Source organism: Myodes glareolus, chromosome 10 (genome assembly GCF_982192425.1).
Source record: "Myodes glareolus chromosome 10, mMyoGla1.1, whole genome shotgun sequence".
NCBI classification, from domain to species: domain Eukaryota; kingdom Metazoa; phylum Chordata; class Mammalia; order Rodentia; family Cricetidae; genus Myodes; species Myodes glareolus.
Window position 1 is genome coordinate 22,416,674 of NC_142035.1, and position 16,561 is coordinate 22,433,234.

General features: G+C 47.4%; 1 protein-coding gene across 6 annotated transcripts in view; it reads right to left on the reverse strand.

Annotated features, from left to right (window-relative positions):
• Dlgap4 (DLG associated protein 4) overlaps positions 1-16,561 on the reverse strand; it is a 149,299-nt gene that overhangs the window by 15,710 nt on the left and 117,028 nt on the right. The window lies entirely within an intron of this gene.

Genomic DNA, 16,561 nt, shown 5'->3' on the forward strand with positions numbered 1-16,561 from the left:
CCTTCTTGCAAGGCCAAGTCTAGTGGGGAAGCAATATTACTTGAAGATGCTCTCCATAAGGCAGTGACAAAGCATGACCAAAGTCAGGAGGAGGCAGTAACAACAGAGGAATTTATCCTGCCTTCCTCAGGTCACTCTGTGACCCTTTGGGTTCTGCAGTTTCTTAGCCTTTTTTCTACTTTCCCTCCCCACTCCCTCTGTGTGAACATTCTGCCCCATCTGGCAATAAATAATTAAATAAAAAAAATACATAACACGTTGCCATTCTCACCCACTTGCTCCTCCTACACACAGCTTCCACCATGCCTGATCCTTCTCTCTGTTCCTGCTAATATTCAGGAAAACAGGCATTGCCAAAAGTCTGAGTCAGCTGGGGCTGGCAGCAGCAGGGCACACATCAGCACAGGCTAGTGCTCGCTTCCTAGACTGCACTGTCTGGAACCAGGTGAATTCCTCCAGCAGTGCTACATCTCAACAGGGACCTTTCTCAGTCCTTCCTTCTAAGTGTCCTCTCCTATAAGGGCACACTAAACAAGCCCCTACCCAGGTCTTGAGTGCCCTCTCCTATAGGGACCCAAGCCGCCAGCCCCTCCATGGGAGCAGTTACTCATCAAAGAGATGGTACCTACTCAATAGCAATCCACAAAGTAAGGCCCAGTGCCACAGAGACTGGAGAGCCCTCTATCTGCCAGTAGAGAACGTCACTACACAACCTGATAGAACAGCTATGAGAAAGTGACACAATCTAAGTCTGTGGAGAAACTGAGTGACACATACAACCACCTTGGAAAAAGGATTGGCATTTTCTTATAAAATCAGACATGCAATTGTCACACAACTCAGCAAGAATAATCAGGCAAGTAGCATACAGAAATAAACATGCAAGTTCAGGCAATTCTATCTGTAAAACCCAGAAACTGAAAACAAGCAGCTAAGTGGTTGAATGGTGACACATCTATACTATGGAGTACACTAGGGAGTGAGAAGAAATGAATTAAGCCACATGACGACTTGAATGACTCTCATGTTATTTGTGCCTAGTGAGTGAAGCAATCCCTCAAAGTTTCACAATGAATCACTATTTTTATAATATTTTTGAAATGACCAGATTTTTAAAAAATGAGAACAGATTAGCATCTTCCAGGGCTGAGGGTATACCCAGGGAGAAGACAATGGGGAAGACAGGAGGGAAGTCAGTAAAATGAACTCCTACACATGTGCAGTGATGGAATTGCTCAGTGCTGCTGCAACCATGGCATCATTAGAGGAACTTGCATATGAGAAGAAACTGCACTCACTGAACATGGACAAGAATGAGCACACTAACAAGGAAACCTGTAAGACGGGTGGTCTGTGTCTTTGCCAGCATCCTGGTGTAAGATCCATGGAAACTGGCTACAGGGCAATACAGGTTACCTTCTCTATTATTTCTTGCACATAAACCTGCAATCAAGTGAGTTAAAACTTAAGACAAGTGGTGCTAAAGCAGCAGAGATTACAGCAGCAGTGGCCAGGAGACTGGCGATTGGCCTGCACAGTGCAGGTGATATGCCTGGGTGTTTCCACTCAGTTCTTATTTCCCACTCTCAAACTTCCCAGCTCTGTTTAGGCCTCTGGGGGAAACAGGACTTCTTTGCATACACTCACCTGCAGTCTTTGTCACTAAATTAAGGGAGATCACTGAGGATGTGGGGGGGTAGCTACATTTCTGGGCTAAAAGAAAGACCATAGGAGAGGTAGACTCAGGTCATCAACTATATGTATGACCTTCCATCTCTTCTGCCCTCCCCAGTGTAGGAGAAGGGGCAGGCTCTACTACACAGGCTGACAAATTAAAGTTGGCTTTGTGGCTCTATAAGATGGGGTATCAATCATACCCACTTTACAGATGGGTACATGCACCTCAGAAAGGCTGGAGAATGTGCCCAGAGTTAACAGTGCTCAGTGGCAACCACATTTACTGAACTGTACAGCCCACCTCACTGTTTCCCAGGCCTTGGCACTCTCCCAGCTGGGCACAGAGGCAAAGGCATATCTAAGCCCAGATCCTACTGCTAGGGTAGGAAAGACTGAAGGCAGAGACCTGACTTTAGGGGCAGGAGTTTGTTTTCTGGGCTTTCTAGTGTCCTCATCTATCTGGTACTCCCAACTGGCAATAGCACACCATATTCACACAGTTCTTGGCAAACTCAAAGCATCCCCGCCCTATATTCTTACTTTGGAATAGATGCACCACTGTGACTGAGGGCAGGAGTTCTCCTGCTTGTCTCAAGTTATTCTATTCTGGTTAGGGTCCAGAAGCCAGGAAGCAGCATGAACCAGACAAGCCCAGGTTGAAATCCTGTTCTGCCATTCACCAGTTGTGAAGTAGTCACCTTGCAGAAAAGGAATGATGACACAGGCTACATCACAGAAGCCAGGCTCTGCATGGCCAGCGTGGGATGGTCCTACTGACATCTAGGAAAGAGGAACTAGGTCGGATCTGTAAGTCCCCAGCCACAGGGTCTGTGACCAGCATGGGGAGAAAGAGGATTCCATAACAAGATGAACATACAGGGCAATTACTAAAATCAACAGAGCCCAGCAGACAGGGCTGACTTACTAGGCTTTCAGGAATGGGAATGCCTGGCCTAAAAGTCCTAGAGGAAGCAGGTTTCAGTGGTGGTGGGTTTATACCCAAGATTGGCACAGTGAAGGTAGCACTAATTTGCTGAAAATGCCAAGAACTCACCTCTTAAGAGGAGGGAACAACTCAGAACTAGACAGGGTACTTGTCCTCATTTGTATGGTGGGGCAGATACTATGTATGGTGATCGCAAAAATGTGCTGTCTCCCAGGTGACAAGGGTTCTACTACAGCCAGGGATCAAGAAAGGAGACAAGAGTTCTAGCCTCTCTCTCAGGGTTACAAAGGGCCAGGGTCTTCAGGTCTGCCTAAAGAACACAGAGGTCTGAATCCTGGCATTAGAGGGAGAGTGAATGTGTGAGAGGCTAAACCAAAGGCAGTAGGCACTGGACAGACAGATTAACAGGAAAAGTGAATTATCTTGGATTTGTCTCTAGGATATAGGCCCCAGCTAAATAAGGGCTAAGACTAGCAGAGAGGACTTGGCACTCCTTAAGGGGAAGGCATACCTCTACTGGGCCGACCTCACAGAGGACTGCTCTCATTTCTCTCATGTGAACATAGACTAGGGCCTGACCTTTGCTGCTGCCAACACCTCATTCTGGCCACCTCTCCCACGAAAGTTCCTTGTGTGTTCAAGTGTCACTTCCTTTTCTTTTGTCACATAGGACCTGCAAAAAAGTACCTTTCCCACCTTTAAGGATTCACTTGTCACTTGCGATAGGTCAGAGGCAGTAGTGGGAATTCTGTTATGGCATAGGCTCAGAATAATGACTCAAGGACTGAAGGCTGTCAATAAACAGCTGTTGAATAAGAAAATGAACCTCATTATTGCTACCCAAAATCTACAACTGCCAAAAATTAAGATTTTTTTGTTCAGGTTAAGTACATGCCCATACCGTAATCCTAGAACCTGTTTGAATTCAGGGATGCTCCAAGTTCTATGTAGGCCTGGCTAACACAGTGGGTTCCAGACCAGTAAGGACTCAGAGTAGAATGACATCCTCTTTCTTTGTGGGTAACATTACTTGCTGTGTAATCATGAAGACCCCATAAAAGCTGGGTGTGGCTGTATGCTCCTGTAACCTCAGTGCTAGGGTAGGAGAGACAAGAGAATGAAAGGGCTCATGGCCTCCAGCTTACCCAGACTGGCAATGTGGCTCAGTGGGTAAAGGTGCTTAAAGCCAAATGTAAGAGAGAACTAACTTCCAAAGTTGTCCTCTGGCTTTCACACGCACACTGTAACACATGTGCACATATAAATATAATAAAAAAAATGAAACAGAAAACAAAAAAAAAGAGAGCCCAATCCAGCATGTCCCTGATTCACAGAAATAAGGAGAAAAAGAACAGGACACCTGACACCTTCCTCTGGTCTCCACACCTACACATATGTACATGTGTGCACACACACACACACAAGCAAAAAATATACATACTAAAATTAGCCAGGCATGATGGCACATGCCTTTAATCCTAGCACTTGGGAGGCGGTGACAGGAGGATCTCTGAGAGTTTGAGGCCAGCCTAGTACAAAGAGAGTTCCAGGACAGCCAGGGCTGTTACACAGAGAGACCCTATATCAGAAAAAAAGACTAAAACCAAACCAAACAAAACCCTAAAGAATAAAATTTAATGGTGAGAAGGTGGCTTGGTAGGTAAAGGGCTTGCTCAGCAAATACTAGGACTCAATTTGGAACCCCAAAGCCAAAAAAAAAAAAAAAAAAAAAAAAAAGCTTTTATGCTCACATAAAAGCTGAGCATAGCTGTATACCCATGTAATCCCAGCACTGGGGGTGGGGGAGGGACAGGACACAGACAGGTGGATTCCAGTCAGTCTAGCTCAAATGGAAGTCATGGTTTCAGTGGGAAAGTCTATTTCAATAATGAGGAGAGCAATAAAGGAAGACAACTGATACCAGCCTCTGGCATCCACTTATCTGCGCGTACTTTGATTTGGCCCAACACATTAGTCTTCAAGGTTCTAAGAGCCTTCCTGATTCAGGACCCTGCTTTGGTCCCCACTAACCTTTCTCTATGGCTTCCACTCCTCCCACTTTGTCAGTGTGCCTCCTCCAAACATACCACACTTTCAAGTGTCTTTACAAATGCACCTCTTCCAGATGGAACCTTTCTCCATCCTTGCACTTCCTGGCTTATCAGCTTCTCCACCCTGTGTCTTCTCTCTTTCCATCCACTGCAACACTCAGGGTTAGGGTTGTGCTCATGTTTAATCGTGGTGCTTGTGTGTTGGTGTCCAGTGCCTAGCCTAGAGGCTGCAAAGGTACCATCTGTCAAATCAACTTCAGAGGGAGGCAAATGGCCTAGAGACCTAAGAGGTTAGAACTGAGAAGCATAGCTCTGCTTTCTCACAATTGATTACTGCCTCCCTGCCCTCAGAGATGTTGGTGTCAGGGTTTACAACATGGTTTAAATGTTCACCAACTAACTCTTGGTTCATTACTGGAAAGTTCTGACTTTCCCTGAGAAGTCTGGGAGTGAGCACCCTTTCAGTATAACTGTCTGAGGACCCTTATACTTAACTTCAAAGAGACTGCTAAGCCACAGCATGATGATTCCTATATACCCCCAACCACATGCTTCCCTCCCACCACTTAGCCATGCAGGCCCCTCATGCCAAGGCAGAAGCCAATTTGCAACACAGTCTCAATGTAGTGAGCATCCTTGCCTCTCGCACACAAATCCTTATTTCTTTGGAGTAGGTGACCAGAGTACTTCATTTCTGCCTTTTGCTTCAAGATTTCATCTGGCAGGCACCGTTTAGTGGCACCTGTGTATGACTTAACCATATGGAAGGTACAGACAAGAGGATCAGGAGTTCAAAGCTAACCTCCACTACATAGCAAGTTCAAGATCAGCTGGGGTTACAACGAGACTATCTCAAAAAGTAAAATATGAAAAAGATTTTACCCACTGCCAGGTCAGGTGAATGTTTCCACATTCTGCTTTTTAAAGCCAGAATGTCTGTGTTAGCTAGACAGAGCATCAGACACTCAAGGTGGCTGGGACTCCATCTCCTAAGGGAGCCCACAGCAGCCCCTAAGAAGCAAGTTTCTACAAGTGCTTTGCTTGGGAACTGGGCTAGGTGATCCCAAGGTCATTGCTTCCTCAGGCTGCTGGCTCTTGGGGCATGGTGGAGATAGAGGAGAAAGGCCCTAGACACCTCAAGGAATGGATGACAGGAAGGAAACAGGGAACAGACCTTAGAGTCGTAGGCCACCCAACTCCAGGCTCCACACGAGTAGACAGGGCTGACCTCAGACTCAAGTTCCCTTATTTCCTTCGAGTGGTGCTGCTAGGCCTGAAGCTCTCATTCCCTCTCCCACTCAACAAGAGGCTGCCAATCCTAAGCTAGAACAGGACATTCTCTGTGTGTTATGGCAGAAACTGCTTCAAGATGCCACCATTCAATCCCAGGCTTCTCTCTTGTTCCTGTCTCCACCTCAGAAGTGCAGTAAAGCCAGCATCAGGGACAGGTTACCTTTAGAGCCACCGTCCTGCTGACAGCTGCTGTGTAGCAGCACCACCTCCCTTGAGGAGCCTCAAGTCAACAACACTAGACTGGCAACACCTTTCATGCTAGTACTCTCCCAAGTCCCATGATCCCCTGCGTATTAGGGAGGGGCCAAGGCACCACACAAGATGCTCTTCAACCACAAGGTACCCAAGGGCTGCTCCATAATAGAGTGTCCCCAAATACTTTCCCACCCTTTTCTCCATCTACAGCTACCTTCACCTGCATCACCCATACATTGCTGCTCCTTGGGGTTTGCCTCCTGTTCTACACTTCTTGTCCCCTTCCATCCTGCTCCCTGGAAGAATTCAACTTATGGCACTATGAGACCTTTCAATCTCAAAGGTCCAACCTACTCAGTCCCACTCAGGGACTCTGTATCTGCACCTGCTTTGGGCCTCAGTGTCCACAGAAGTCAGCAGGTTACGAAGGTGTCACACAGATGACAGTTACAAAGCTCAAAGAGCTGGCCCTGGCCTTGGCACACTCAGAAGTTATGCTGCACTCCCATAGGTAATGACGATGAGGGGATCTGAGGTCAGGTCTTAGTAAGAGTTCCAGTGACGAGACGACCCTCATGTTCAAGGATTCTCTACCTACTCTTTTCATCAGCTGCAAGCACAGACCCTGGGGCTTTTATGGTCATTCTGACATGTGTGTCTCAAGTACACACTCCCAACAGATAGAGGTGACACTCTGCCTTCTCATCCAGCCAGCAGGTGCCCTTTTCATGCTGTTTATTGCTGTGCTCTTCATGGTTTTCTGGAAGCCTGTTTAATGAATCCCAAGTGTACTGCAGAAGGGCTACTCAGTGTCCATGGGCAAGAAATGTTTCATGGGAAAAAATGTGTTAGATACACTTCATTCAAGCATGAGTCATACTGTTCTTGGCCATGAGTTCAACATTAATAAATCAATTTTATATTAAATAATGAATCTTTTAGTGAAAACACACATGAAATGAGTATACTGATTGACTGGAGAAACTGTGACCAGAGACTTAGTGTGACCCTGTATTTCACACAGAAGCCAGAGTTTGGTATTCATTGGGAACATAATTACCATGAGCAATGAGAACTGACTTCCACTACATGGTAGCTGACTAAATCCTCAAACCAAGACATGAGGCAGGCTCTATCTGTTACTCCTCCACCTCACAGAGGAGCACACACAGAAAGTACATGGCTGGGAGCACAACCCCAACTATATCACTCTGTGAGGGGTCATAAAGAGGCCATAGCCCTGACCATCCACAGAAGGGGTATGCTACTCAATGGTCTGGCGGGGGAGTCAAGGTAATGACATGGGGTGTTTTCCACTATTCATGGGGTGATCCACTACCACTCCTGAAACCATGCTTTCTGAACAAAACAGGGTGTGCGTACCTCCTGGGAGGCAAACCAGGCCCTACTGGAAGACACAAAGTTTGGATGGATGGCCAAACCCAATGGCAAGGAGCAAAGCAGTATGGGCCAGGGTACAGCAGGACAGACACTGAGCAGAGCACAGCTTTGCAAAATTTTAGGTGAAGAGGGGCTGGGAAAGAGGCCAAGAGAGAAAAGAGAGTAGCCTCTTCTCAGCAAGGTCCTCGACTTCTCAACCCTCCTCCATGTCCACAGGCTGCAATCAGAGACTCTTACAGAACATCAGACAGACGGCTGTCTCCACAGCCCCAGTGCACTTGGCAGGGCCACAGGGAGGTCCAAGGCCATCTCAAGTGGAGTGAGTCACAGGGATCTGAATCCTCTCCTCCCTCACATTAGCCTTGCTCTCCCAGAGAAGTGACCCTGCCACCTCCAGAAGTCTGGGGATTTTCACCCTTCCCCCACACCAGCAAAACTCTGTCCTTCTAGGACAAAAGCTCACCTTACAGAGCCTTGCTTCACTCCTCCCACCAACCTGAGCTTTCCCTCTCCTACTCTATCCTTGACCTGCTCATTCTCACTAACTCCCATTCTCTGCCCAGACACCTCCACCCCCAAGTGGGGTGCTTCCTGAAATTCATTTCCACCACTGTATTCAATAAGCAATCTGAAGTGGCAACATTAACCCCTTGTTGACCCAGTGCTGAACCCACATATCATCTAGTTCTCTTCAGAGCCCTAGCACAGTGAATGCTCTATGCACCAGGGCTTATTTATCACTGTCACCTCCAGCAGTGCTAAAACAAGGGACACAGTTTCTGAGCATGAGAATTAACCACAAATTTCCTACTGTGCACCAAAGCTATAACCACAAGAACAAGTGCTGGTGAGAAGACAGTGTCAAGATGCCAGCACTCCAGCTCAGTGCCAACCTTCAATATGTACAGTCTGCCTGACCTGGTGGGAGATGGTAGGAGAGGATGCAGAAAATAAGCCCTGGCTTTTCAAATACTGGCTTATAGCTTGTCAACCTTGCTGCTAATTTCCCAGGAGCCCCGCCTACAAAGCACTGCTTGGAAAGAGTTTCAAAATCTACCTCACTTGAAGTGCTGACATCAAACCTCAGTAACAGGTCTCAAAATCCAGGCTTTTCATAAGCCATTGCAGGCTCTGAATCCAATGAGCAAAGCCAGACGCTGCCAGGCCCTGTACACCTCGATTGCTGGGCTCTCTTCATTATTCTGAATGACCAAGTGCATCCCAGAATAGAAAGGCGGTGTCAACAGGCTCATTCACTGGGTCTGGAGTGACAGGTGGTGTATTGGGTAACAGAAGCAGAAGCCAAGAACCCTGGGCAGTTGAGAAAGGGATGAAAGGAATGCAGGGCTAAATAGGGAAAACCAGGAGTTCACTTCAGGTCAGCAGACACAACTCTCAGACAGGCCTGAAAGGAGAGGGCTCTCCTCAGACACAGTTACACAAGAAAACAGCATGTGTGAAAAATATCTTAGAGACTCTGGCTGACCACAGACATGTCTCAGGCTTCACTGCCAGAGGAAGGCCCAGGTCAGGGAAGGCTGGCCCCCTGACTTTGGGCAACACTCAGATGACACAGGCATTTCTTGAGAAAAGGACATGGTCACGCTGGAGCCTGGCAATGGGCAATGCACACAGGGAGAAGTTTCAATTTATCCCATTCCAGGAAGTGCTTGTAGAGGGGACATATACAATCACCTTGTGGGGTGACATCAGGGAGCAGGAAGTGGGTTATGGTTCTTAAAAGGTCACAGAGCAGCAGGTAAAGGTGCTTACTTCCGAGACTGGTAACTTGAGTTCAATCGCTGAAATTCAGATTGTGAGAGAATTGACTCCTGAAGTTATTTGTGTGCATACACACATACACACAATAAATATTTCTTAAAAATAAAAGAAGAAAAGAAAAAGAAAGTCATAGTAGCTGGGGGTAGTGACTCACACCTGTAATCCCAACATTAGAGTCCTGCTGACATTTAGAAAGGACGCCATCTCTGATGTGGCCCTGCAGGCCCAATCTGAGAGAGAAGCTGCGGAGGGCAGAAGACAGAGGTGCAGGAACGAGCACTGGTGAAATGTCTCTCTTCGGTGTCCAAAAGTCAGTGTGAGGTCCTTAAACTTCCCAGACAGGAGCCTATCAAGAGACAGCAGCTCCTCCATCCCTAATTAATGATATTAATCCACTATACTGGGTCATAAGTCACAGAAATTGCCTGGAGGTATGGTGCTCCCAGTCAGGGTCCATTCAACGCAGGCCCTGGGCTCCCTGGACTCACACCCCTCACCCTGATGAAATGGCAACTGAGAAACTGTCACTATAATGGCTTCAGGGGCTCACATAGCTGCCTCTCAATTCCAGGCATTCCAGAAACTCTACTGGCCAGAGGCCAGGCTGAGGGTTCAGTCCCCTGCCCCTGTGCCCACACAGTGCACTGCTGGCACTGGTATCCCTCCACCTTTTCCCAGCATACTATTTGTGTCAAGTCACAATAATCACACCTCCAGGTCCCTGGGACTATCCTTGCCTGCAACACCCTTCTAGTAAGGAGAACACCCTTGTGTTCCTCCCTCAGAGTCACCTTGCAGTCTCCCCAGGTTCCACCCGTGCTCTGTTCCCAGGCCAGCACCCCTGTTTGGGTAAACACAGGCCTTTGATGCCATTCTGTATTTGCTGGTCTATTTATTGTCTTAAGCCTTTAGACCCCGAGTTTCTTGTAGATGGAGACCTGTGGTTTGCATTCCTCTGGCTCCATCTCAGGCCTAGGAAAACACAGGTAGCAGAATCAGAGAGGTGCTATAGTGGGCAGAAGCCAGAGGTGCAGGAATAAGTGTCATCTCTGTGTCTCTCCCTCATGCTCCTATAGCCTTTCTTACCTGAGCAACCTTCTCAGCACCTCTGAAATCAGCACGGTGACATCTGGGAAGATTGCTTTCAAAGGTCACAGTATGAGGTTCTTGAACTAAATCTCATAATCTGACCCCCTCAAGAATTTTTTTTGTCATCTTCCCTTATGCTGCTAAGGAAAATCAAGGCTCAGAGAGGTTGAGGAATTTGTTCAACATTCCACAGCAAGTCATGCTCTATCTGCTAAGTACAAGCCCTGCAGTGTTTGTCAAAATCCAACTTCATGGCATCCAGTTTCACAAATAGTAAAAATTCCAGCTGTTGTCAGCAAGACAGGCAAGTTATTTTTTTGTTGTTGTTGTTTGTTTGTTTTTCCCTCCCCAAGACAGGATTTCTCTGTAGCTTTGGAGCCTGTCCTGGAACTAGCTCTTGTAGACCAGGCTGGTCTCGAACTCACAGAGATCCGACTGCCTCTGCCTCCCGAGTGCTGGGATTAAAGGCGTGCGCCACCACCGCCCAGCAAGACAGGTAAGCTTGCCCTCCCTTCCAACAACAGCAGGATGATAGCAGAGTGCTTTCACAACCCAGGTCACACCTCAGGGACCTCAAAAAGGTAGATGGTACCTGAATGCTTCTACCCTTCTAGGAGGTGTTCTGCCAACACTGTCCCAAGGCTTTTGGCTATCCTGCTAGACCCTTCTACTCTCACAAAGAGACCTGTGACATCACTTGCCTCTTGAACAGTCCCTTTCCCTCCTAGGACTGCTACCTATCTGGAAACACAAGAAAATGCCCAAGTTGGGGATGACACAGGTCCCACTTGACATGCTACATCTGGTGGACTGGTTTTTTCATGTGTTAAGAAGGACCCTAAAGTTGTATCCCTGCTCAATGGGAAGGCTGTGACTGAGGTGCCTATATTGGGTCCAATATGAACAACAGCTGCCAAGGATAAGGATCACTGTGAAAATAATGTAGGATGATATTCCTATGACAGAGTCATCATCCCTGATTCCCTACCAGAATCTTTACCCTACCCCATACACTCCCATCAGTATGACCAATCCAGGAGTTTCTAAAGCAATGTCTCACAGCCAGGAAGATAAAAAAACAACTTTTTGCTCCCCAGTCCAGGTTTTCAAAAGATTGGTCAACAAAAAAAATATGGAGAGGGACAATTCAAAGAGCAGGCATGGCTGGGTTTCAGTCAAGTTTGGAGTAACATGATATAAGACTGTGGGCAAGTCATCTTCTTAATCACCACCTCTTCCACAAAGTAGAAACCAGGAGCCCCGATTACTTTGCATGTAACACATCTGGACACTGAGCTACATTCTTTTTTAAATATTTATTTATTATGTATACAATATTCTGTCTGTATGTATGCCTGAAGGCCAGAAGAGGGAACCAGACCTCATTACAGACAATTGTGATCCACCCTGTGGTTGCTGTGAATTGAACTTAGGACCTTTGGAAGAGCAGACAATGCTCTTAACCTCTGAGCCATCTCTCCAGCCCTTGAGCTACATTCTTAAGGATGAAAATAAGTTCATTATATTTTGTTTAATTTATCTTGGGAAGTACTGTCCCTTCCCAAAGGAAGCACTGACACAGAGGGACAGATATGGCTCAGATCCTACTGCAAACAACTGAAGAATTATGTCTGGGGCCCTCCCCATCCCATGATTCTGCTCCCATGAAGGTATGTGTGTGCCAGGCTTTCCACGGACTCTAGGGAGGACACTCTTCCAGGGAGTAGCAGGCCTTTACCAGTCCTGTTGGAACCCAGCCATACACAAATAGCTCTGCAGGGTGCAAGGAGATTTAGTCACCACCATGGGAGCTAATTATTCACAGATCCCCTTGCACCCTACTTTTCAAATATCTCCCTCTTAAAATCTCCCTCCTGGATGAGGCACCCAGACTAGTCAAATCAGACACAGATGTAGGGCAGTGGGGCTGGGGCAGCAGGGCGTGGTCCATGTGTAGTTTCACTTTGGGATGATGAGGCGCTCTGGAGACAGATGGGAGGAGTGTGGAATGGTGAAAATGCACTTAATGCCACTGGGCTGTGTGCATGAAGTAGTAAATTTTATAAATTTTGAGAAATGGAGTAATGAACAGTACACTCGGGAGGGGGGCTCCTACCATGAGCCCCACTCTGCAGTTATCAAATGACTAACTTTTTTCATCCCACATCTCAAAGTCACAAAAATATACATTTAAAACTCTAGGCCTGAATCTCCAACTTGGCTTGTTACTCCTTTTCATCTGTTTGTTGATTTTTGAGACTGAATTCTTACAGTGCACTCAGGCCTCAGGCTCCCCGTGCTGAGCTCATGCCCATTACTAACCCAAGTTATGTATTTATGAACAGGTGCTGCTTTGTACTCTGCCTTTCCTTCCTGAAAGTTAGGAAACAGCAAACGAATTCAAACAGAATATGAAGCTTGGAGGTCGACGGGGCAGTGATATCTCTTAGTACTACAGAACCCTGGGAAATGGTGAGACAGCCTCAAAAGTGCAGAGTAAAACACTTCAAAGACAGAGCAGAATATCCTACAGATCCACTGTGACATATGAGATGGAAGTTATTCTAATTCTACTGCTTTAACATAATTGCCTTGTTTTTTTTTAAAAAAAGCATTTATTTGTGTGTGAGCAGGCAAGGGAGGTCAGAAAACAACTCTGTGGAGTCGGCCCTCTTCCACTTTTAAGTAGGTCCCAGAGATCAAACTCAGGTCATCATGTTTGACAGTACACTTATCTTCTGAGCCATCTTGCCAGCCCCCAGAATTACTCTTATACCTAAACTTTTAAAATGCTCATTTGGGGATGACAACTTTGCCAGAAAACAATCAGAAACATTCTGTTTTGGCTTTCTTAATCAAAGGCAGTATGTCAGGTAGAAAGAGCAGTAAACCAGGGCTTCAACTTCTGACTAAGCTGTATGATTTTGGACAAGTTACTTTACCTCTCTGTTCCTTCATCACTGAAAGCAGCACCTGCCTCCCTTAGCAACAGGGCACCATGAAGTGTATAGTGCATTAAAGAAAGCTACCAATAATGTGGGAATACTGAAATGATAATGACTTAGGAAAAACAGTAAGTGGATCTGCAAGTTTTTGTATTTTTCATTTTGATTTTGTTTTTGAAAGTAGGGTCTCAGTGTAACTGTGACTGGCCAAGGACTTGCTATGTGAACCAGGTTGGCCTTGAACTTGAAGAGACCCTCTTGTCTCTGGCTGCTCTGCAGTGCTGTGATCATAGGCATGTACCTCCATACCTGGTTTGAAAATAAGGCAATCTCTTTTTCTGTCATCACCACACAGGTATACTTGGGGACCCTGAGCTCTCACAGGAATCAGAAAACCTCAGAGCTAACTATGTTTACTTACCCATTTAGATGTGCCCAGCCCTTCTTATGGTTCCTAGAAATTAGCAAACAGTCCCCCAGGGTCTTGATGGGGTTGTTCCCCATCCTCTTTACTGTCAAGTTGGGAGCATAGGCCCTAGCCCCTCGCATCTATCCCAGCTCCCAGGCCTGGTCTGGACTCCAAATCCCAGCAGGCCAGGTCCTGACCCCTCCCTGGGGGTGGAGTCAGGACCACTCCCCAGGGTATTTAAGTGATCCCCCAAAAGAGAAACACGGGGTCTCCCTTTCTTCCTTCCGGGGGTCGCATTTCTACGGCTTTCCAGTTTCCCCCTTGGGGCCACTCGAGAGTGCAGAACTCCCATTAAACCTGGGTATTTCTTAATTTGGCTTGTTCTGATTTGGCTTGATTGGTAACACTTACCACCAGTGACATCCTCCAAGCTTCCCAAATAGGTTCCTTTCAGCACCTGTCTGACCCTCTTAGCTTCTTAACACAATCACATGATATCTTAGCTATCTGGTATCTGCTTGGACAGAGTCCCCAAGCTGGACTGAAGTCAGCCTGGTTCTCTATGCCCTCCTGCCTTGTTGCTAGCCTCTGGTACTCAGTGCATGAACGTTTGGAAAGCAGAATGGAGGTAAGGCTGAGGAGGGAGCAGCTGGCTGGCTAACCGGCCCTCTCTGGACTGCTCCCACTCTAACAGCTGCCGAATAAACTCCCAGGGTGCTGTCATGCAAGCCCCACCCCTTATCCCTTCTGCCTTGGCACAGGTAACAGACACCTCCTGACTGTTGACCACACCCCTGTGCAGAATTACTGCCACATCATGAAGCGTGGGAAGCCTGGGAAGGCAGAAAGTTCCAGGAGAGTCTGGAACACATGCACAACAGGCTCTCCGTCACAGCTCACAGAAGAAAACTGCCCAGATGAGCACTCTGCAGAGACAAGGCCCGGCTCTCAGAGCCAGATACTTGCCCAGAACAGATCTCTCTAGTTGAGCAGATCCTGACATCTGGAAAGCCTGCCCTAGGCTCCCTAAAAATTCTGTTTTATTTGTGCTTTCCAGCTTGGGAGAACTAAAGCCCTTCTCCTTGATTCCTTGACTCCTTCAGATTCCCAACCAGAGCCACGTACTAGCAAATGGGCAGCTAATGGCTGCTCTCCAAAATAGTTCACCAGTCTGCTGATACCTCTCTAGGATGGGTACAAAGTCTGGGTGCTTTAAGTCTTTCTCCCAGTCTGGACTCCACACCAGGCTTTGGACCTCCTCATTACACTCCTCTCTTCTCTTGAGGGTGAGACCAATCAGGTGATAGGAGCCACTGTGTTTGTAAGCCAAGAACCTGATAGGTCTGAACTACAGTTTGGGCCCATCACCATGTTGCCTTTCTGTGTTACAGTGTGTAGCCTGGTGATGTGAATTATCAATATAACCCTTCAACAGAGGGCTTTCTGCCATCTTTGCTCAGCAAGTATCCTCGGAGAATGGATACCAACTCATACCAGAAACCTGAGTGTTAAGATATAGGAACCCAAATCCATACATACCACTGAAGAATAGAGCTGGGAGGACCCACCCCCTGCAGAGAAACAAATGGAGACCCTGGGGGCTTCTGAGCAGGGAAGAGCTAGCTGGAAGTCATCTATCAACCTGAGACTTAAAGAGGTGAGAAGCCATCTGAATATGGATGAACTGAACTCCAAAGGGTTCTAAGGCAAGTTGATACTGAGAAGAAACTGCTTCAAGGCAGAGGTGGGTGCTTGCTCTTACCTTTAGGAAGAGTGAACAGCTCTGTAAAAGTTGAATTCTAAAGCTGGATTTCTTTCCCAGGCCATCCCAGGCCCAGCTCTTGTTCAGCCCTGCCCCGGAAGAATGGGGGTGTTTAAAAGGCAGTAGCTTTCCACCTGGGGGGCCTAATGTGTGGACCACACCCGGGAGAACTGACTTCACCAGGGCCGTCCTACTGGCCCACTCCCAGACTGCCTAGCCAGGGCGCCACCGCTGCATACAGCCTGGCGCCTCTCCCCACTGGGCCCCACCCACAAGCCAGACCTCCAGAACACGGGTGGGACCCAGGAGGGATATAGTGAGGCCTGCTCTGCACAGGTCCCCCATGCTCTCCCAGCCAGGCAGGGTTTGCAGTGGCTGCTTCCTGCTTTGCTGTTTCCTTTCACTTTGGTTTTTAAACTCAAAGTAAAACTAAACAGAATGTGGGAAACAGGCAGCACTGAAGCCTGGGAGAGAAGAACCCCAGCTTCTGACTGGTAAGGGTATAAGTTTCTCCAGCTCTTGCTTTCCTACCAATTAAATGTGGAAGCTTGCCTTCCTCATCCCTGCAGTCACCGGGGATTAAAAATGGAGCTGTAGAGACGACCTATCTGGGGGGCCACCTCATAGGTGGCACAGAGACAGCCTTGTGATCTCCCTGACTACCTCTCTGTATCTGTCACCTGAGCTCCTTTGTACTGTGGAGATCCCAGCAACCTGGAGCAGAACAAACTTAGGAAGCTCAGCACAACCTTGCTCCCATTGCACAGAACAAAGACACCACCAAGGGCTGCCCTGGACTGCTGAATTGCAGGCTGACCAGCCTTTTGTTGAGCCTGTCAGCAGCCCACCAAGGGTTGGCCGCAACTTCAGACCCTCTGAGGTCCCCAAAGTCACATAAAATATCTGGCTGGGACTGCTGTGCTCTGAGCTGTTTTACCATAATCCCTACTGACTGGTTTGCCAGATCTTCCCAGTAGCCCAGGGAGCATGAGAAAAGCAACTACAGGTCTC